This window comes from Erpetoichthys calabaricus, chromosome 4, assembly GCF_900747795.2.
Source record: "Erpetoichthys calabaricus chromosome 4, fErpCal1.3, whole genome shotgun sequence".
NCBI lineage: Eukaryota > Metazoa > Chordata > Cladistia > Polypteriformes > Polypteridae > Erpetoichthys > Erpetoichthys calabaricus.
In genome coordinates, this window is record NC_041397.2 from 76,774,493 (window position 1) to 76,799,077 (window position 24,585).

Sequence of the window (24,585 nt, forward strand, 5' to 3'; positions counted from 1 at the left end):
ATTAAACATGACAACTCACATTTATGTTTTATATTTGCCTTTAATAAGAAATGTTTCCATTTATTTTGGAAATGCATTCAGTGTTTGACATTAATATTTAAGTTTACATTTAACATTAACATTCTTTGCTCAATAACACAAAAACATTTGAAAAAATGTTTTTTTTTTAAAGTGAAAGCCTTTAAATGTGGAAAAATAATGCTACAAAAGAGTTAACTATGTTCTGAAAGTCCTTGTATACCAGCAATAGTGAATTCAGGACCTGTCTATGCATTTTACTGAATAGAAACACAGTAAAAAAAAATCACATTTAAAATGACAAGTTGAAGAAAAAAAGATTTCATGCTTTCATGAGTCATTGTAAAGGCTTTTATAACTTTTATAATGTGCACCCAATAAATTGCTTCTTTGTGTACTTTAATGAAAATTGCTTTATAAAATATTTCACGAGTTTAAGGAATTATGAGCATCTCAGGAAGAAGATTACCTGGAGGCTTTAGCCATAGGATAAATCTTGATCACTGCACCACTCAGGCTTAGACAAGATAGTGCATCTCCCTAATGCCCCTCTAAGCCATCATTAGACACAACAGATATACAGTATATGAGGATAAGTCAAAAAGTATCTGCAATAATGTTTTAAAATTTTTATACTGTTGGCTCCAGCGTTAGTTAGTGTGAACTTTCTTTAACTAAGTTGCTGAAACACTGATCCAAACTAGTCTGGTTAATTCTTGTTAGGTTATAGTCTTTTAATTTTATTGCATATAATGTACATGGTCACTCCACCTTCTGCATGCAGCCTGCTGTTATCCATTTTACTCAGGCACATTTCCATTCTCAACTTTCAGCAGAGTATGAACATAATGTTTTACTTCAGGAAAGTGTCTATGAATATCCTTGTGACAAGAGATAAAATAAGGTCACTGTCCCTCTTGCATGTCATTAAAGACAACAAAAAGAGGTTAGTGTTAGGAATGGCATTTGGCCATAAAAACTTCTGCTCCAATACCCCCAAAATTTGGAGTGCAACTGGTCAAACTGAGTAAATGCAATAAATGACTATTAAACCAGCAGAAAGACAAAAGAAGTATCTATGAATGGATTAAAATTTTCAAGAATGTCTGAACAGATAAAGGACGATCAGATCATCAGTCCACATTCACTAGTGCTGATGATACCCATGACATGGCTCTGGAAAACAGGCACATGATGGTTGCACTAAGTATAGTAATCATTTTGTTAATACTTTATGGATGCTTTTTAACATACCCTTGTGTATATAAAATGTGTATGTAAAGAGTTTATACTGTACACATATAAGCAATTCTGCTTATGGATGCTTTATGCGTTTAATTAGCTGTGTGCATTTTTAGAATAAACTAGTCTGTCACATAATTTTAGCTCAGCAACTGTTATTACAAAATGTTTAATCCTTGGATGTTCATGTAGAGAATTTGAATTTTGTTCCTTATTAATCTCCCTGGTCATTAAATAATTAATAGTGTTAACTAAGGTCACTTATCTAATGCAACCAGCTTTTCTCTAATTAAGATAATGACAAGAGTACTGTCACCAGATCCATTTTTCAATACTGTAACCTTATTTAATTATTACATCACAGGGTTGAGAAGCACAGAAACGCATGAAGAAACATTGCTACAGTCCAGTTTCTGATGAAGGCCACAACCTATTAGCAAAGCTAAAAAAAGAAAATCTGGAACTCTAGGAGAAAGCTGCTTCTGCTTGTCTAAAAAGACTTTTATTAACAATGAAATCAGTGAAGCATTCAAGAAATGAAACACTAGAAATTAGAAATAATGGTTAAGGAAGCTTCTGAACAGTTCAACACAAAAAGATGCAATCTGAACAGTGTTTTATGAAATGAACAAAAAAGTTTCTTTAAGTATGGAAAAAGTTCCTGTGAACTGAAGACAGGATACAGTGGTGTAGTAATTATGGAAAAATAAGTCAGGTTCCTTATGTAACAGGGGCTGTGTCAAACATTTTAAAAAGACAAAGTCCTTGCAGTTGTACTTATTTTTGCAGAAAATGATCAGTGTACATGTAGAAAAGCCTTTCAGCAAATCATGTACAGAATAATGTGTATAATGTATCGGCTTTGAAAAAAGGCGATAACAATGACAATATAAATAGCTTTGCAGAAATCAGAAAAAATAATAATGTAAAGAAAGCATCTGTAAACACAACAATCAAAATGAAATGTAACAGCATCTTGTTGCATATTTTGTTAATTTTCTAAGGATTTACATTTGTAATTTTTTCCCAAAGAAGATGATAAAAGCAATACATTCAATGGTGCAGAGTGCTGTGTTGAGTGTAGTTCTGCACAAGTTTAAATAACTTGCAATAAGGTTCTTTCTCTAATCTCTTTAGATGCAGTATATAAAGATAAGCAAATCTAGAAAAGTAATTAACTGTCACCAGAAAATGAGAAGGCATGATAAGTGGGTGCTTCATAGGCCCCAAGCCTGACTAAGATGAGTTGCACAGACCTTCCAATCTTATGTTAAATAATTAAGTATACACTTTACGTTTAGTTCAGTAAGCTGATTAGTTCAATAAGCACTTTTAAATCATGCCTATATTCAGATTATGCCAAGATTGAATAAAATAGGTTGTAAATTCATTTAATAATCTACAATGAAATACATGTAAACATTATATTACACTTGTAAGACCAGTGGCTCATAATTGATGCAATAGTATTTTGTTGTTCTAGAATATCAAAATATATGTGTATGTGACCAAAGAACCTGAAATAATGAGCTTTTTAAGGCTATTTTTGACATTCTGAACAAGTGTATACATCAGGATCAGATTCTGCCAATTTTAGGTATTTCTCCTTACAATTTAGGAAATACTTAGCTGCAAAACATTAACCTTAACTGATGTCATTGGGGCAGACATTACTTAGTATTTTATTTTACTGAAAAAGAGCAGGGGCCTCATGTATAAATGGTGTATATGCACAAAAATGTTGCGTAGTCCCGTTTCCACGCTCAAATAGCAATGTATAAAACCTAAACTTGGCATAAAGCCACGGACATTTTCACGCTACCTCAAACCCTGGCGTATGCAAATTCTCTACTCGGTTTTGCAAACTGGTGGCACCGAGCGTCAAAGCAGTGCTTTTGTTCCAGTGTGGTTTCCCTTTCTTTTTTAGATCCACATCCCTGACACGGCTTTATCATATACACTGAAATTAAGTGCATATTGTTTATTAGTTTAATGCATCTGATTGTAATTAACCTGTAACAATATAATGGTCCACAGAATGGCCAAACTATTCCAAATACCATAGCTGCTTTAGCGTTGTTACTCTCACTGCACCTTCTTCTTCTTCTTTCAGCTGCTCCTGTTAGGAGTTGCCACAGCGGATCATATTTTTCCATATTACTCTCATTGCCCACTCAGAGTATTTATATCACTGTATCTGAGTGGGGAATCACAGATCTACATCAGCTGATTGGAAAGAGAATTATCGGTATAGCATACACGCTGCCTCAGCCATGCTGCCTATTTGAGCTGCTCTCATACGGCAAATGCTTCAGAGCCTTTCCTGTACTGACCTCACGGTTCAGAAATAGTTTCATCCCAAGAACTATAAACGCACTCAATAAGTCCATCAAGTGCTCCTTGTAGAATGCTTTGTACTTATAAGTACAATTACCTCACTGTAAACTTGCGATACAGTTGTAATATTGCACAACCTGTGCCACTTTATAAAACGCGTATTTACATATGATGACAATATCATTTTTTAAGATTAAATGCAGCAAAATATGTTTATTACATTATACAGATAAAATGTTAACATCATTTAAATAATCTATATTTTTAAAAATTAAACATGTGAGGACACAGTGGCACAGCGTTAGTAAGGAGCTGGCGCCCCGTTCAGGGACTGTTCCTGCCTCACGCTGTATCCTTGCTGGGGCTGCCAAGTCAGAACTTTTCATTCTTTTTAATCATTCTGGTGTGTATTCAGATCACAGTATGCATACATGTAATTTCTCACAAAATAAAGTTCTATCTATCTATCTATCTATCTATCTATCTATCTATCTATCTATCTATCTATCTATCTATCTATCTATCTATCTATCTATCTATCTATCTATCTATCTGGTTATCCCTGTTTTTTTCCTGTAACTAATTATCACAAAAATCAGTTGCTTAAATGGATTATCATTCCATTTTGAATATTTTTGTTCTTTTCTTTGTTTCTTATATTGTTTTGTAGAGCTAGAGTTCTTTCATTTTTTTCTGTACTTCAGTTGAAATATAAGTGTTTTAGAGGTACCAGTTTGTTTCCTGATTTATTTTTTCTTTTATTCAGCTAAGCTATGACAGTTACCTAACCCTGTGAGTGTAGACAAAAGTAAATCATTTAGCAATGTTTCGCTAAGTAGAATAAAGATGATACATTGTAAACAGTTCACAATTTAACTGAAGATGTGTTTATCTTTTCATCAGTTACAGCACTTTGTTTTGTCACTTTTGAAATACAAGCAAACTGAAAACTTTAAAAATACTGGTGTAAACAATGATGACACCACAGAGACATCCTTGACAGATGAAGTGCCTCTGCTTTTAACATTGCTGGCTGGTCAGCTGAGGTTGACAAGAAATTGGGGAAGAAAGCAACCATCACTGACTAAGGATCAATAAGTTCTTAGCCCAGAGTAAGGATGGCTGCAATTTTCTTTTAGGTTAGAATGTTATCTGCGTTATATTTGTCTCATAGATAGCTGATACATTTTAAGTGCATTTAGTTAGCTGCCCTTATGCTTCAACATTTCATAACCCTAACCTTTTCATATTGTATAGTCAAAACACTATTTAGAATAACTGTCCTTCAACGCCTCCATATCTAGGCTTTTCTATTGTAAACCATTTTGAGTCAATTGATTTAGATAAAATTTAATTCATATATGAGAAGTTTTGAGTAATAGATAATAGTTTCTGATATGGAAAGATCAGATCATGTTCAGTTGCCAGCACTGTAAGGATACAAAAAGAAAGCACATTTTCATTTAGATTTGAACTCTGGTTAAATCATTTCGGGATTCATATTATATCGCAAAATGACACAGCTAAATTGTCCTTAATGCTAAGGTGGTATGGCTTATTACGCCTCCCCCTACTAGTAGAAGCTTGGAAATCTCCTGCTAGCAATAGTAAACACCTCCACATACTATACCAGAAACTACCAAAGGATCGCTATGCCCTTTTACTTTGAGCAGTTCTTGATAATGCTTCTGTTGCTTTTCTTTAAAAAAATGCAATAGTCTGCTCCTAAAGTGTTAGATTTTCTTATAAAAAAAAACATTAATAGTGTATGGACAATGGTCATAAACACGGGCAGACAGAAAGCAAAAATTTCCATTTAATAATTAGGTGTAATAGATGTTTTACATAAATTTGCAATGAAGCCTAAATAACTTTCACCAGTTAACCTCACATAAAAAATAGATCATGTTCAAGCAAAAACCAAAATGAACCTCATTATACACTAAGTAATTGTCACTCTTTACTCAGATGATTTTATATTTTACACTGACAAAAAATGTAGTGTTCCTACCAGTGAAGACTTATGTCACTCCGGAATGATGCTGAGCCTAATCAATAATCTGTATAGTATCCCCTAGCCTAAACTGCATAAATATAACACAGTATTGAATAAAGCACAGCAACACGTTTAATTGTAAAGGAAAATATCGAGGACCATTGATTAATTTTAGAAGAAATGATATAACCAAAAAAGCAAACTGGTGGCCTCACAATGATATTTGAACCAATTTAAAAGAAACAACAATATTCATTTTGCATTCATTTAAGGAAATTGGATCCCTCTATATCTGACCAACTGCAAGTACATTATCTGACTCATTGTAATTCACATGTGTTCAAGATGGCAGTGGAATACTGTACCTCTTGGCTGTTCTGTATCAGAAAGAGCATAATTGTGTTCACCTTTCTGGGTTTATATATCAGAAGTGTGCATCCAATAGAAATAGGAAACAATGATCACTTCAAGGAATTGATAGTGTGCTTTATAATGGTGACAATATGGACTTTACTGTAGGCCACCTATCTCAGTGTCTGTTCATCTGTCAGTGGTATTGTCAGACAACTTCAAGAAGTAGTCTATGTACAATAAATATTTAATATTATGTACTGTACATCAAAGAGCACAGTTAAAGAAAATAACACCATAGATATTACTGACCAAGTCCAGTTCAATACCACACAACTAGCAGGCAATAACATTTAGGAGCAGGCAGCATTAATCACAATTAATGATATACCTTTACTGAGGGGTAGTTATTGTTTAGTCCAAAAATAAAATGCTAAGGAATTTTAAAGTAAATGTGGGCAACCTTTTTCAAAAAAACACTGATGAGAAATCATACCAAAGAAACTGTCTCCAGTTTATATCTGTTTGTACAAAGCATAAAGGAACTGCGCATACACAGGACAGTGTAATTTAACACACTATATACAGTAAGTCTTTGTAGCTGGGCACAATGCACTTCTACATATAAAGTGACAGCATAAGGTGTGTTACCACTGCTTTTTATGTTGGGTTCCTGAAAAGTTCAAAGGTTTGAATGAACATCTTTTTCAAGTAAATAGATATTTTTCACTCTTTGCAATTATATCAGTGTAATCTTGAAACAAGGACTTTTTTTCTGAAAACTGCATCTGCTGTATCCTCTAATCGGAGATGATAAGCCATGATAATTGATTATTTTCTACTTGATAAATAAAACTAGATTGTTTGAAGAAAACAGTCAAGTTAACAATAATACAAGTCAATTGACTGGATGATTAACAACATGAATTATAAAACATGCCATACACTTTTAAAGCATAGTATGCATTTGGTAATTCAGTAACCTATTTTACATGTACTATCCCAGAAACAGCGCACTGCACGATAATGTGCAGTGAATTCATTTGACTTCTCTGTACGTTGAGCATTTGTTTGCTCAGAGATTGATGTGCTTGCTGCTTCCTGAGCTGCTCTTCTTTTCTCCACCCTAGCGGCCCGCTTCTTCTCTTCTTTCGTGGGCATCTTTTCACGCTAAAACTGATTAAGTCAGTGTTTGTGTTAATTTTTCACTTAAGCTGGCACTTAAGTCTTCAATCTGCCTCAAGAATAATTTAAGATATGAAAAGGTAGAGGAAGTGACGGCGAAGATGGTAGGGATGAGAACGGCACCCATATGCATACGCTGTATGGCCGCCCTGCTGGCCGCTGCCAAGAGTTGATTCTACAATAAAATAAAATAAAAATGAGAGTAATAATTCCAAAACTCTTCACTTTTACTATAAAGATGTAGTGCAGAGTTAGATTTTTGACCTTCACTTTCCTGGGTTGACCTTTGACCTTGGAGGTCAATCATCACCCTTTAAGCGGATAGTAGACTTCACATAGTATATGTGTACCAAATTTAGATCAAACGGTTTGTGAGCTACAGGTGATTTCAAATTCTGGAAAGACAAACAGACAGCCACGGTAGCGTATTATATAAGTAGATAAAGCTACCATTAATTCAATATTTGAATTATCTTATTGCTTCAAAAAAAATCCTATGATTACTTCATTACAGGATAAAAAGTCTTCATTTACATTACAAATACAATGCCTCGAAAGAGTATTCAGCCCCCAAACTTTTATTCACATAAATGATTGTTGCAATCTGGGATTTTGATCAATTTGAGTTGGAATTTGTATTTGTGGCAGGAATAAAAATGTGGCGGGAATAAAAATGAAAAAAATCATAAACCATTAACAATTTAAATTAAATAAACAGAAATGTCAACAGTTTGTAAGTATTCACCTTCTCATTCAGTGCTTGGTTAAACCATTTCTTTGAGTTATAACAGCAAGTAGTCCTTTTGGAAATTCAGTTCATTTTGCATAATGTAATGTGGCAAAATTTGTTCATTTCTCCTTATGACATTACTCAGGCTTTTCAAGGTTAGCTGGAGAGTGGTAATAAACAGCAGATGTTCAATGGGGTTACAGACAGTGATATTTTCATAATGAAAACGAGAACTAGAACTAAAAATATTGTTTTTTGTTTTACAAGAACGAGAACTGAAATTAAGACAAAAAGAGAAACTAATACTAAATAAAAATAAAAATGAATGATATGTGAACGAACTAAAATGAGAACCAAAATTGAGTAAAAACGGATAAAACAGCAATAGCATTTTCATTCAATCCGGTTCAGTTGTACAAAGGGGTTGTTTGTAGGTCGTCATGAGTGTTCAATTACATTGCAGTGTTGCTATGCTGCGGTTCACTATGCTGTGATCTCGTAACTTGGGTTTACTATAGTCACATGGCGCAACTTCCGTAAAGGACCGTTGTTTGTTTGTTGCGCACATTTGGCTTATCAGGTTAAAACAGTAAGCAAGTGAGGTTGACGATGGTAACTTTTGCACAGATGTTTGCAGTGAACGTGACTGAGAGAATAAAACTGAATAAAAAAAAACAAAAGTTAACCTTTACAAGTATCATACATTTACACCAGCTGTTACAGACTGAAATCAAATGTATGTTTTTATTCTAAAATAGTAAGAATAAGAGTAGGTCACTTCTCAAAATGGACTCGTCCGGGATGAAACCTGTGAAGTTTTGATTACCAGTCAACAGTTGATACTGCTGCGCCACCGAAGCGGTCATAGCAAATGTGTGTCAATGTCGCACCTTAACACGGGTTCTTTTTCTGTAGTTATATTCTTGAATAGAAGCGCACTTGTTCTGTTATATTTGTACCTTTTGTGAAAGTGTTTATTTGATATTTGGAATTCAGGCTTAACATATTATACACTTCACGTCTGCATTTTGTCAATTATTACTAAAACATGAAAAACGTTTCTGTTTTAACAATGTGTTTACTGTACATAGATTGTTGTAGACACGAAACATACATGAAATGCATGCGTTCCAAATAATGATATAGTATTTATAAAAGGTGTCATTTTGCTTGACTTCTCACTTTATACAATTCCAAGCCACTGACACATAGGTAAACAGACTTGAGCTGAGAAAACTGTGCGGCAGTGGGGGATGTGATAGCAAGCTGCTTGCTGCTTATCGACACATTTACAGGACAAAAGACGCTGATGCAGAGGTGCGAAGTGATTTAAGGTGGGACGGATCTACGAGTTTTTTCGTAGGCTCTGGTAATTCTAGTGTTAAAGCTTAACAGCAACGTGATTGCACAGACTGGTTTCTTTGGTTGAAACATTTGATCTTGCTGACGACACTCATTAGGCCACTTAATCTGTTTTATCATTGATAGTCAAGCTGTGTTTAACGGCATTATGAACTGCAAGTGTATTTTGTTGACTGAAACATAACTTGCATTGAAATATGTGAAGGCCAGCATTTGGGGTCTTGCAACAGAAAAAAAAAACTAAAATTGTACTAATATTATGTAAAAAAGCCAGAAATAAATAAAATAAAAACTAAAATGTTAAACACAGAACTAAATCTATATATATAATTCACTAAGCCGCCAGCGAGCAAGACACCCATGGAGCATGCAGTACAGAGCCACGCCCACCAAATGGGATAGGACGACAACTCACAGAACCACGCCCACCAACTTGGACGCGACGACTCACAAAACATGGCGTCATTCACGTTCGTCTCTGCTACAGTCCACATGCACCTCTGAGCCATGTTGACTTTTCGGTTACGACGCACGACCGCGTCCACCATCGCAAACTGTTGTACACGCTACATACAGCGATTCGCATCCACGACAAACATGCTTCTTCTAAGATGATCCTACAGGAACACGGAAAACGTTTCCCCGCCCACCAACACTCCTTATTCCCTGGCCCGCATCCACCCTCGCTCTCCAGGCATTCACACTGCCTGCTCATGTGCCCGGACGCAACAACTCACCAACCACCCCATAAGTCGCTTTCGTCTGTGCTACAGTCCACGTGCACCTCTGAGCCACGTTGACTTTTCATTATTCTTTTTGGTTACAACATACAACCGCGTCCACCATCGCAAACCATGGGAAAGGAACAACGAAGCCCCGCCCACAAACTCTAACCCTCCTCCTACGTGATAGGGAACGCAACTCGAAACGTCCTCCCACGTCCACCCTCGCTCTCGAGGCATGGCTTACTCATGTGCCTGCCCCCAACAGCTCACCAAACACATACTCACTCGCTTTGGTCTGTGCTACAGTCCACATCCAGCTGTGAGCCACGTTGACTGTTCATTTGCCTTTCATGGCCACCACTTCAAATGTATTTCATGGAAACAACACTTCTTTTAATGTTATACAAATTCCTGCATCAGGTAACTGTTTATTTCTATCAGTCGGGTTTTTCTGGAAAAATGTCATCGACGAAACTGTTGCTCTCAAACTTCGCAACATGGCTGTTAGCTTTGTTTGCCAACATTGGGATAACTTCGGAGACGTGGTGTCCGTTGTTGTTAGTCACAGAAGCATTGTTATACAGTCTGCTCAACAATACGCTGACAACATGAATACGTCCGGAGTCTATGGTGGCGAGGCAGAAATTGTGGCAATGTCCCAAATGCTTCCAGCTACTATCACCATTTACTTCCGAGAACGTCCTCATGCCTCTCCTCGGGTTTACAATCCAGCCCAACATCTCTCCATATCCCTGCTCTTTAGTGGTCCTTTGGATCATAGGCATTACGAGGTTCTCATGCCTTTCAAATACACACGTGATAACCTTCTGGTGACATCTTTTGACGCTGTCGGTATGTGCCACACTAATGTGACGTCACCTGCCCACTCTCCTCTTCCTGAAAAACATTTACAAACGCTTTTCACACCGGAATTTCTATGCAACATTTGCTCCAAAACCTTCCTGCTCCAGAAACATCTCAAAGCACATTTAAACACACACTCCCCTGAACAAACGCATTCCACACAGAACTTTCAATGCACCTTTTGTTCCAAAAGCTTCCGAGTGCAGAGATATCTGAACACACATTTAAAAAACACAACACTAAACGAATGATGCAATGTGAACATTGCCAGCAATGCTTCAAAACAACTCGCGCTCACAAAAAACACTTACAAACTCATTCCACTCTCACCTTCAATTGTACATTTTGTAACGAGGACTTCACGGGTGAGATGGATCTCCACAATCATGTGCAGATCCATTCAACACAAACATTTGTCTGCAAAATTTGCGACAAACGCACGCAGATATCTTACTAACCATCTCAAAGCACATTCCCTGATGAATTCCTTTCAGTGTCAACACTGCTCCAAAACCTTCACGTGCCAGAAATATCTCAAAGCACATTTAAACACACACTCCACTGCATTCCAAAGAGATCTTTCAATGCACCATTTGTTCCAAAACGTTCCAAGTGCAGAGATATCTCAACACGCATTTAAAAACACACTCCACTGAACGAATTATGCAATGTGAACATTGCCAGTAATGCTTCGAAACAACTCATTCCAGTTCCTTTCAGTGTCAACACAGCACTAAATCGTTCATGCACAAACATCGCATTCAGTTTTCCACAGCTTTTCAAGAAGATACCACCATTCACGTCCAAGAACATAACATTGGCCTACCTACCGCACTATGTGCTTCTTGCAATGCTCTTCATTGGCCAGCAGAGGTCAACGCATCCAGACATTATTAAAGTTGAAGTTTGCACGTCCATTCAATGTATCAAGTATCTATATAAGAATGTGCACAAAGGAGATGACACTGCATCCATTGCACTTCACAGTGAGCCAGCCGATGAAATTTTCCAACATGACGAAATACAGACTTTCCTTGATGGTAGATATATTAGTCCTCCTGAGGCTATATGGCGTTTGAACGAGTACAGTCTTTCAGAAATATCTCACGTAATTACGTGATTACCAGTTCATTTGCCGGAACAACAAATCATCTTCTTTCATGAGGGTGACGAGGAACAAGCGCTACAAAGACAAGTCAACAAAAACACTGGTGTTACACGTGTTACAGACTCATCGTTAGATGGTTAGGACCCGAAACCTCTCGGGCCCGCTTCCCTGCCCTCTCTCCGGAGAGGCAAGGGGGCCGGGGCGGAATGTGCGTCCTTCCTGTCTCCCCCCGTTCCGCCCCCAAGCACCGTCCAGCCCCGTCCCTAGCTCTGGGAGGTGGAGGCACGGCGGTGGTCCTCCAGTTTTCAGTCACAGACAATTGTATGTTGCTCTCTCCAGAGTTCCATCTTTTCATTCACTCACAGTCGTATCCTCAAACCCACCCCATTTGGACAACTGTGTCTTTCAGGAAGTATTCACCCATCAATACATAATTATGCGGCATATACTAAGCCGCGGGTTCGCTAGTAAAAATAAAAATTTTTGACTCTACTGAAAACTAGAACAAAATAAAATTAAAAATTAACTTTATAAAATAAAATAAAAACTAAAACTACAATTAAACCAGAACTGAAATATCACTGGTTACAGAGATCACTTTGACTAGGCCACTGAATTGTCTTCATTTTAAGCCAATCCATCATTTTTTCTGTCAGTATCCTTTGAACAAAGGTGTGTAGAGAAGCCAAAAATTGTACTTAAGTAAGAGTAGCGTTACTTCAAAATATTACTCAAGTAGAAGTAAAAGTAGTCATCCAAAAAATTACTCAAGTAAGAGTAATAAAGTATTTGGTAAAAAGACTACTCAAGTACTGAGTAATTGTTTGAACATAATAAATGATTTATTTTTTAGAAATGTTGTAATAAGACAGACAAAAATATAAAATAATGTGCAAATTCTGCTACTTCCAAATAATAAAATAAAAATTGAGTAAAAATAAAATAACATCTTTACAAAATAAAGATACACAAATAACACAAAGTTCCAAATCTCAGTTTTTCACAACAAAGGTATTGAAGCCAGTACCTACAGTAGGTAACATGTATGTTTGAACAGTGCAGACTACTTACAGTGACAAGATATACTGTATACTGACAGTATAATACTGCATATTCACTTTGTGGTGTAGTGTGTCCGCAGCTTCAAAAATAAAAAAAAAGAGGCCAGTTTCAAATCCATAAAGCAGTGTCACTTTCCGTAAGCACAATCACACGACTGCGGGGAGTTAATGAGGTAGATGGAGCGAGTCACACCTGCGGGTGCGATCGTTATCAATTTCTTCATTGGCTTTCTGCGGCGTGTGATTAAGGCCCACAGAGACAGGAGTGTATATATATATATATATATATATATATATATATATATATATATATATACGGTTCGGCACAAAAAAAGAAGGGGGAATCAAAGAAAAGGAGAAAAGAAGAGTCTGTAGGGGACCGGCATCGTCACACACTTGCCCTCCAAATAGCACAGCTGATAGAAAATTACATTAGAACAAGGCAGCTTGTGCTCGTACAAGAAGTCTCACTTTACCATAACTGTCTGTGTCTGTGCAAATTTGATTAAAACGTGCTTGTTCTTCACTCAGTGAAGTGATGGTTAAGCTTCAGCAGGAGTTGGCTCTCAAGGTTCTTGCAGTGAAGCTGTGACTGTTTATTAGTGAACAGGAGCCCCACATGACTAAAAGTCTCTCACAGGCTGCAGATGCAGGAAGTTTGTGTGTGGTCATGTGACTGCATGGCTACGCCTGATTGGTGAAACGGAGTCATGTGATTATTGTTGCTAAGTCTAATTGGTGAAACAGCCATGCAGTAGATCCACTGACGACTTCTCTTTGGCAAAAATATAGCATATCTAATGTATAATAGGAAAAAAGTAACAAGTTGAGTGTTGCCCAATGTAGCGGAGTAAGAGTAGCGTTTCTTCTTCACAAATGTACTCAAGTAAAAGTAAAAAGTATGGTGCAGTAAAACTACTCTTAGAAGTACAATTTTTTTAAAAAAGTTACTCAAGTAAATGTAACGGAGTAAATTAAACTCGTTACTACCCACCTCTGCCTTTTAGTCACTGTCCTTTTGATGAACAAACATTCCTCACAGCATAAGCTTTCTAGAAGAGGGCAGCAGGTTTCCCTCCATGATGTGTCTGTATTGTACTACATTTATCTTCCTTTGAATTCTAATCTGTTTACCAGTTCATGCTGCTGAAAAGCATCCCCACAACATAACACTGCCACAACCACATTTTACAGTGGAGCTAGTAATACCTGGCTGATGTGTGGAGTTAATGTTATGCCAAGCATTCTAGCTAGTGTTCAGGACAGGAAGTTCCACTTTAGTCTCTTCAAACCACAAGGCTTTCTGTCACATCTTCGCAGTGATATTCTGGAAGTTCCTAATGGGAAAAGATTTTTTTTTCCAGACAGGGGTTCTTCCTTGCCACTCCATAAAGGACAATTTTTTGCTTTGTGAATATGTGAACACCTACTCAAATCACAGTCATTGACTAATACAACTCAGTCAGTGTGACAGTTGGTGTCACAGTAGCCTATCTGACAAGTGGCATCCTTGTTCAGCGACCAAGTTAAGAGGGGCAGGCTGACCTATGCTAAATATTTGTAATTTCATAACATTTCAACTTCTGGAATTGAGCTACAAGGTATGTTTAGTAACCTTGAGGTGGTCTTGCACCGTTCCCCAAATCTGTGCTTCTCTATAGTTATATCCATGGTTTGTTTTAAATGCTTGTTTGTCTTTATTTAGTTTTGCTTTGTGGAACATCTCCACCACAGGTGTAAGGGTACACCCCAGGTAGCCAACCCCCAACTACTAACAGCAACTACTTCGGCCTAGGCAAGCCCCAAAATGGACAAGCTGAATCTGAAAGTTAAAAAATGTATCAAAAATGCCTTACAAGTGTGAGGGTAACCACAGACCTCTGGCTTGTAGACACAAACAAAACCAAAAATCTTTATAAATTGAAGATTTATTGACAACAAAATTTGAAAACAGCAAAAACAGAATAAAAAGCAGAAAAAAGGGCAAAAAGGAGGTGAAGAAATGTTAATATACAATCCAAAATCAATATTGCAAGAGCAGATAAAATAATAAAATAAAACAGAAATTAAAAAAAAACCCAGCATAACCTCAATAATCCACTGCTAGGACCCTTTCACTGACCTGTCACTAACCTCAGTATAAATGCAAAAGGAGAACCCAGGATTAATGACTTCTGGGTGTCCCTGCCTTCAGTGAGTTCAACCTACAAAACACAAGGAATGACAAAATCTTTAAAAATACAGTACAACAATATAAAATAATAAACAAACCTAGCATGAATTCAATAAAAAAAACTTAAGAAATATAAATGAAAAATTCACCAGTATAGTAACAAAACAGAAAGTGCAGAAGAAGAAATCCTGACTGAAACATATCAGTTATCCACAAAATGGCTGCTGAAGTTGGAAGCAGATGCCATCCATCCATCCACTTTCCAACCCGCTGAATTCAAAAACAGGGTCACGGGGGTCTGCTGGAGCCAATCCCAGCCAACACAGGGCAGGAAACAATCCTGGGCAGGGTGCCAACCCACCACAGGACACACATAAACACACCCACACACCAAGCACACACTAGGGCCAATTTAGAATCGCCAATCCACCTAACCTGCATGTCTTTGGACTGTGGGAGGAAACCAGAGCGCCTGGAGGAAACCCACGCAGACACGGGGAGTACATGCAAACTCCACGCAGGGAGGACCTGGGAAGTGAACCCAGGTCCCCAGGTCTCCCAACTGCGAGGCAGCAGCACTACCCACTGTGCCACCGTGCCGCCCGGAAGCAGATGCAATAAACAAAATGGTGGCCAAAATTATAGACAAAATAAGGAAATGATCTAATAATAAAAATAAAATAATACTAATAAATTCCCATATATACAGATTTGAGAAATAAACACAAACCCGACAAAACTCGTAACACTTGCTTTTGAAAACAATGTTGCCCACAAGTCCACAGACTGAGGTTTCCAGGAAATGGGTGGCTTCATAACTTGAAAGTGCCTTTTAGAAGCCAGTGTAAAGCTAAAATGACATGTCATCAAGGATGCATAGAAACAAAAACTAAAAAAATAACTAAAAATGAATTTAATTTAAAGAAAACATAAATAAATAAAACAATTAGAAAGCACCAAAATAATGTAAAATAGCAGAACATCCTGACTGAAGAACAGCCTTCACCAAAAACCAGGCAGTATTGAGAACTGATTAAAAAGGTGAGGAGTACAAAAAAGCAATAGATGTCTACTGCGCTTGTGGAGGCACAGCTGTAACATGTTCTGCAGGCTGTATTGGTAATGCTTTGTTAATTTTTAATAAAACAAGCAGTTCCTGTACAAACCTCACAGATCACATCTGTAAGGAAAAGGTTTACCCTAAAAGCCTGAAATGAAATACAGTACTATGGCACCCCTTTCCACAGAATCACTCAGCCAAATATCACCATCCTTTCCTCATCTGAGTCCTCTGTTTTAACTTCCTATAATCCTGAATTGAATGGTAAACTGTACCTTATGAATTCCAGTTAGCATTTATATCATTTTCCTCCCTTTTGACTACACCATAACCCTAGTTTTCTACAGCTGTCATCAGTGATTTCTTCATTAATACATAACTAAATTCCCATCTGTTTCCATAGTGATGCAGAACATCTTTATTTGCTTAAGACAACATCTGACTTATTCAATCCTATAGCTTCACTTTCTAAAAGCTTCCTGTCACTTTGTATGTCTGCTTACCAATGTCCATGACACTGCACATTAAGAAAAAAAAGAAGAATTGAAAAAGTCAGAAGCTGACAAGAATACAACCATCCAAGCTGGGGTTCAAGCAAAAACAATAAAGGAAACCAGACTTCAGATAAAAACAGACTTTTTATTAAAATTTGCAATTTGTCTTTTTTACATCTTACTCCTAGAGATTCTTTTTATTGTCACAATCTAAAAAAATATTATAAAATACAAAGTAGTCAGTTTATGTGTATATTAGGTATTAATTAGGTGAAATTATTGAATAATTAGTAGACGCCCATCCACCTTATAAAAGCCTTAATACTGGAGTACTAGCTGACTTTCCCGTCATTGTCTATGTGAGAAAGTGGAAAGGTAAAAAAGTAGTAACAAATTAAAGATAGATGGAGGTGCTGGTATCTTTATATATAATGTGCTACTGTGGCTATGCGTTTGTCTGTCCAGGATTTTAAATCACCTGTAGCTCGCAAACCGTTTGACCTATTGACCTGAAATTTGGTACACATATACTATGTGACATCTACTATTCACGTTCGGGGTGATGATTGACCTCCAAGGTTATTCCTTTTTTATTTTTATTTTATTTAATTGTAGAATCAGCTCTCATCAGCGGGTAGCAGGGTGGCCGTGCAGCGCATGCGTAGGGGTGCCATTCTCATGCTTACCACCTTTGCTGTCACTTCCTCTACCTCTTCATATCTTAAATAATTTTTGAGGCAGATTGGCACTTAAGTGAAAAATTTAGAAAAACATACTAAGTAATTGCAACACAAAAACAGACTTAATCAGTTTTAACACGAAAAGATATGCCGACGAAAGGAGAGAAGAAACGGGCTGCTAGGGTGGAGAAAAGAAGTGCTGCTCAGGAAGCAGCAAACACATCAACCTCTGAGCAAACGAATGCTAAACGTACAGAGAAAGAGTATGAAAACTATGAATACTCAAGTCAACTGTATTCACTGTACGTTATTGTGCAGTGCGCCGTTACTGGTAGTATATATTAGCAAACTTTATTACCTTTAAACTAATTTCATTAAGTAACCACCTAAGTATTGGAAAGTTTCTGAGAATATAATATTCTTATGTTTTCCTTCCTGTGCAGAGAACTCTTAATTGCAGTACATAACTCTCCCAGCAATATAGCCCTTTTTGGAGCAGCTTAGAGAGGAGAATGCTTGATTAAAGAAAAAAATTAAAGTAATTGGCTGCATATGAACTCAGATTTGTTGTTTTAAAGACAAGTATGCAAAACATCACACTACCATCACAACTTGCATAGTACTATTTCTCCACTGATAGATCACATCTAAGTATTACCGCATATGTTCATATATAAGTTGGGTCATGAAACCCGAAAAATCAATCATAAAATCAGAGCCCGACTTATACGCTTGTTCAAAAATGCGACAATTAATTAATTTTTTTTTTACATTTTCTTGCCTCCTCCAATCTCGCATCAATTTTTTTAGATGCGTCGAATTTTGTTGCAGCAGCGCAGTTACCAATTTCTTTCGCTACTTCAACAACGTTTAATTTAAAACAAGCTTTATATTTTCTTCTGATTGAGCGCTCCATCGTACATAAGGGATGCTCTTACAATAAAGGTGTATGAGGGTGTGAGATACAAAAAACACAAATCAGTGCAAACGTTGCTTCGGAATAGTTTGGGTATTACCATGTGGTCACATAGAAAAAAAAGGCAGTGTGCTCTGTGATTACACTCTCAGGTGGGCATTAGCATATCATAATCCCTTGTACCAATAGCGTGAGTTTTCCGCATTCGACTTAAATGACCGACATTATAAAATACCAGAAATTATACTGTAAAATCAAGTCCCGACTTATCTGTGGGAGAACTTATCCGCGAGTATATATGGTAATTGTAACTCTATTCAATCTCAAATAATCACATCAGGTATGAAGATTATATGTCAAAAGTTTGACTTATGTTGAGAAACAAAGTCATCCATAAAGAATAAACAAACAGATATTATGCTTTGTAGATATAGAAGTGATCTCGTGAAAATGTTGCACATGAATGTTTGCAGATTTCAAGTCCAACGTATCCTATGGATAATACACATTAGCTGGTAATGAACTGCTATTCATACTGCTCAATAAGATTGAATTCTAATGCATAAGGAGGCATCTGCATTATACTGATTTCACTTGCTTACAACCCGAGAGAATTTTCAGATTTATATCAAGACACACAGTATTTGCCGGGAAAATGTCACACACCATAACAGTGTCAAGTAATGTTTTTCCAGTCCTCTAGTGTCCTGTGTTTGTGCTCTATATCCCATTGTAGTAGTAGAAGTAGTACTACTACTATGTACTAACTAACGTGAGTGAAACTATGTTGGGTCATCTGCTGTAATAACCTTACTATGGAAAAGAATGATAAATTTGTCTTAACTGTATTCTTAACTGTATTCATCTGTTAGCTGACTGCTTCTAAATTTCTGCATAACTCCATTAGCTCTTTTCATCAATAGGTGAGTGTAAAGACCACAGAGGTATTTTTTTTTTAGTTCTGGCGAAATTCTTGTCTTATTTGAGTTCGAGTTTGAGTTTTGAGGTTATTTATTTGTCATTATACTTTCATACAGCAAAATTCTGATGACAACTTCCTATGTGCAGCAAAGAAAAATAACAATAAAAGACTATAACAAGACAATTATTCAGGTTTTTCTGGTAATGAAGGAAAGTAATGAAGAAGAAAGCAGAATATATTCAATTACTATATACAAAATGACAGTGTGATAAATGTGAAGATAAAATGTGTCTATATGTGCGTGTCTATATTGTATATTTTATGTAAAATAGAGGACTATTGGGTTTGGAATGGTGTAATGGAATCACAGCTCTAGGGAAAAAGCTGTTTCTCAGTCTATTAGTGCATGATCAGATTGCACCAAACCTCTTTTCAGATGGTAGCAGGGTAAACAGATGGTGGCCTGGATATGCCGTGTCTCTGATAATGCTGCTAGCCTTTCTTCGAAGTCGGTTACCATAGTGGCATAGATGGTGTCCATGTTTGAGAGGTCTGTCCCGATGATTCGTTGCACAGCCTTCATTACACAGTGTAGCTCCTTCTGTTCTAATTGTAATTGTGCTGCTGGCATACCACACAATCAGGAGAGAATACTTTCTATTGCACTATGGTAGAAGTTGATTAAAAGCTGCTGAGATAGATGAGCCAGTCTCAGCTTCCTGAGAAGGTACAGTCGTTGTCAAGCATTACTTACCAGATACTTAAGGAACTTAAGACTCTTCACACATTCAACTGGATCACCATGGATATGATGAGGGGGATGTCCTTTGCCTTTTGTTTTCCTGAAGTCTACAATGATTTCCTTTGTCTTGCTGGTATTAAGGATCAGATTATTATTGATACACCACTCAGCAAGGTGTTCCACTTCCATCCTGTAGTCTGTCTCATCGTCATCCAAGATTAGTCCAACTACAGTGATGTCATCAGCAAACTTCACTATTGTGCTTGATGGGTATATGGGGCTACAGTTGTGAATAACCTGTGTTCAGGATTAGCATGGATGAAATGGGATTTCCAACCCTGGCACTCTGTGGTCTGTTTGTGAGGAAGTTCAACACCCAAGAGCAGACAAAGATGTCGAGGCCTATGTTGCTCAGTTTGTTTATCAGTTTGTGAGGTATAATAGTGTTAAATACAGAACTAAAGTCTACTAATAACATTCTCACAAAGGTGTTTGGTTGGCTTAAGTGGGATAGAGCTTTATGAAGTGCAATCAAGATAGCATCATCTGTAGAACGGTTTGGCTGATAACCAAACTGGTGTTTATCCAGATCTGGATGAATAACAGATCTGATATGTGAAAGCACCAGTCTTTTGAAACACTTCATGAATATGGGTGTTAGAGCAACTGGCTGGTAGTCGTTTAGGCACTTCTCCACAAACTTCTTGGGCACTGAGATAATTGTAGAAGATTTTAGGCATGTTGGAATAACTGCTTGTTGTGGTGAAAGATTAAATCAGTGAACATGCCTACCAGCTGGGCTGCACATGCCTTTAGTACCCTTCCAGCCACTCCATCCGGGCCAGTGGCCTTGTTAAGACCTTTTGAAGGGTAGATCTCACCTGGTTTTGCTGTAGGACCAATGACTGTTCACCTATAGTAGTGCAGAGAGCAGCTCCACTGTCTTCAGTGTCAAAGCGGGCAAATAACTGGTTCAAAGCATTAAGAAGATGATGGGCAAAATGCTAGTCTTATACTCAGTCTGTGTTTTGATTCCCTTCCACATACTTTGGGGGTTGTAGTCCACAAAGTGTTTCTCGATGCGCTTGGCCTCTCTGTAGGCTCTGATGGTGCATCACCTGCCCTGAAAGCCATATCTTGTTCTGTGAGTCAAGCCCACACATGTTTGTTCATCCACAGCTTTTGATTGGGAAATAGTTTAATTATCTTTTTTGAAAGTACATTTCCAGTGCAGAAATTTATATATCCCAGGACTGCTGATATACTGTATGTTCCTCAGTCCATACCTGAACAATTTTGGTGACTGGTCTCATCCTGCAAATTAGTGGCTTATATGATGGAATCAGGGTCAGTGAGGTATTGTCTGAAAGTCCTAGATGTGCAGATGGTTTTGCATTAAATGCTCCTGATATATTTGTATAAACCTGGTCTAGTACGTTCATGTGCCTTGTGGGAAAGTTAACGTTTTTATGAAATTTAGACAAGACTGTCCTCAGATCTGTCTGACTGAAGTCCACTGCTACAATAACAATGCCATCTGAGTGCATTGTCAAACGGTTGTTAACAGTCACCTGTAGATTATCTTGTGCTCGTTATCATTTGCACCGTGTGGCACAAATACAGCCAGAACTATTATTACAGAGATTTCTCTAGGTAGAAAACATGGTCGACACTTTACCATTTGAAATTCCAGATCCGTAAAACAGTGCTTATCAACAATGTCTGTGGCAATGCTCCAACTATTGTTAATGTAAATGCACAAACCCCCCCCAACATTGTTTTTACCGGAGTTCAATAGCGGCGTCAGAGATTAAACTATTTAGCCAAGTTTCTGCAATAACCAGCACAGCTATTAAAATTGTGTGAAGCAATCGAAGTATAAACTCATCCATTTTATTTGCAAATGACATGGAATTGGTTAGAAAAAGACTTGGCAGGTCTGGTCTGTGAGGGTTAAATTACAGTCTCACATGAACAATTCTCGCTTACCCTGCTTCTCCCTGGAAACTCCGACAGCTGAAATATCCCTGGGGGGATAGATTCTGTATTAAAACTGTAATCTGTGAGTCTGTTCCTGATAGAAAGTAGCTCGGAATACTCATATGAGTATACTGCTGCTTTCCCTGATGAAGAAGATAGACATAGTAGACAAAATATGACAAAAACAGTTAAAAAGCTGCAATCCACGGGGAGAGCCGACTGTGGTTGCATGAACTTTTGGTTACTGATCCTCTTCCTACATTTCTTGACCACAGTTATTGTTTCACATCCTGGTCATTGTTTTTAGATTCTTTGACTTCTGTTTAAGACCTTGGTTTGTTTTTTTCGTTCTCATTCTGTCTCATAATTCTAATTCCTTAAATCAACTGCAGTACAGTAGGGCAGTTAGAGTTGGTTATGGCTGATGGGTTTGTCCTATCCTTACCATCTTCACACCAGCGATCAGCAATAGTTCAATAGGGTGAAGGAGACAATGGAACTTTTCAATCAGCACAGAAGAGAACTGGAAGAGCTGGTTATAGAAATAGCATGGCCCAAGAAAACCAGGAACCAGTGGTAAATCAAGAGAATTGGCAATTCTGCAGTCCAAGCTTATTTTAAAAGAATATTTTTCTGTAGCATTCTACAGTAGAGCCCTTCTTTGTTTATTCCCTTACATATTACTTTACAACAAGTACCTTAATTTAGATAAGAGAAAAAAATTAAAAAGAGAGGAAAACATTTATTCTGTTAACTTGTCCCAGTACCTCTTCATACTTGTACAAGTCATTAGGAAATCTTCACATTTTTGAGTCACTAAGGTATTCTCAATTCTGATGGTCATTTGGTGATGAAATCCTCCGTGGTAATCATGAAAACAGTTCCTTTTATTTTTTACCAGTGTCCAGAAACATGTGATTACTACCCCTAATACTGTTAAACTGAAAATACCCTATCGGTTGAACTGACGTATGACAATTAAGAATTTAGAAAGTCTTGATTAGGTTCTTTCCATGCTTTAATTTCAGTTATTTTAGCCTGTCATAAGAGAATACAATTTATGGTACAGGCATGGACTTGAAACTGAGGTTCAGGGACCATAAATTCTAGCAGACTGACTAAAGTATTATGCCACAATGTTACACATTGCAGACATACGTAAAGGTGAAGGTCAAAGAGGCAACAGACATCAGAAAAAGTGAAACTAATGTCATATGAACCTTAGACCTGTAACGTTTCTAATCCTTAGGTGCAAATATAAGTTGTAAACCACTTTTGAGGTACACAAAAAGTAGTAAATGATCCAAAATCACAAGGGGGAGGATGGCAAATATCCATCTATCCATCCATTTCCAACCTACTATTTCCTAACTACAGGGTCATGAGGACCTGCTGGAGTCAATCCCAGCCAACACAGGGTGCAAGGCAGGAACAAACCCCAAGCAGGGCGCCAGCCCACTGCAGGGCACACACACACACACACACACGCACACACACGCACACACACACAGCAAGCACACACTAGGGACAATTTAGGATCACCAATGCACTTAACCTGCATGTCTTTGGACTGTGGGAGGAAACCGGAGCATCAGGAGGAAAGAGCATGCAAACTCCATGCAGGGAGGACCCAGGAAGCGAATCCAAGTCTCCTAACTGCGAGGCAGCAGCGCTACCCACTGCGCCACCATGCCGCAGTGGCAAAATATATTTTTGCAAATCAAGCGCTTGCAGAAACCTGATAAGGAAAAATACATTATTCAATTAACTACTGTTTTAATTAAGTTTGTCTTGTTCTGAATTATAGTATGTTTGCAAAAAAAGCAGCAGATAAAAAAATTGGATTAAAAATAACTACTTTTTCAAATTGCTTACCCCAACAAAGAGATGGACTTATTTACAAAATTTGAGCTTATGTAGGAATTTAATGTTGTACATAAAAACCTTTAACAGTAATAAAAAAAAAAAGAAAAAACTAATTTATGCATTCAAATCAATCTAATTGGGTCTGTGGTGTTCTAGAAGCAACACTTTTTGATAGCAAAAGATGGTAAAGTGTATCCAGATATTTTGAGATGACCATTGGCTCCTTGGTGATTATACTGTAAATATAGAAGTGCCACAAATAATCAAAGGGTTATATTGAATGGTAGGGTACAGTGCTGTATAAAGTAAACAAAGCCAGATAATGCTGTCAAAAACTGAATTGTTCACATCAGAGTATGTTATGTTAGTAAATATTATAGCAGCTTAGCTGCTACAGCTGCCTGTTTTCTTCTTTAGTAGGGCTGCATTTGTATTCTTTACATTATATGTGTAAGGGTGTACACATCAGGGATCTACAGATAACCACTCGTACTGGGGTACACTGCTTATCAGGAGCTTCATAGATACTTGAATATGGATATGAGAGAATAAAAAATGATGTTGTCATGTGACTGTGGAAAACCCTAACATATCAAGGAGAGTTAATAAATAAAACTTGTTCCTTTTTACTAGGGTTATTTGCTGAAAAGCACTTAAAATAACCTGTTATAATTGGAAGACCACACAGTTTTGTTGGGTAATGGAGAAAAGTTACAAGAGAAAACCAGACATTCTTGACTTCGTTCTATTTTTAGTGTGGGATACTGCACTCA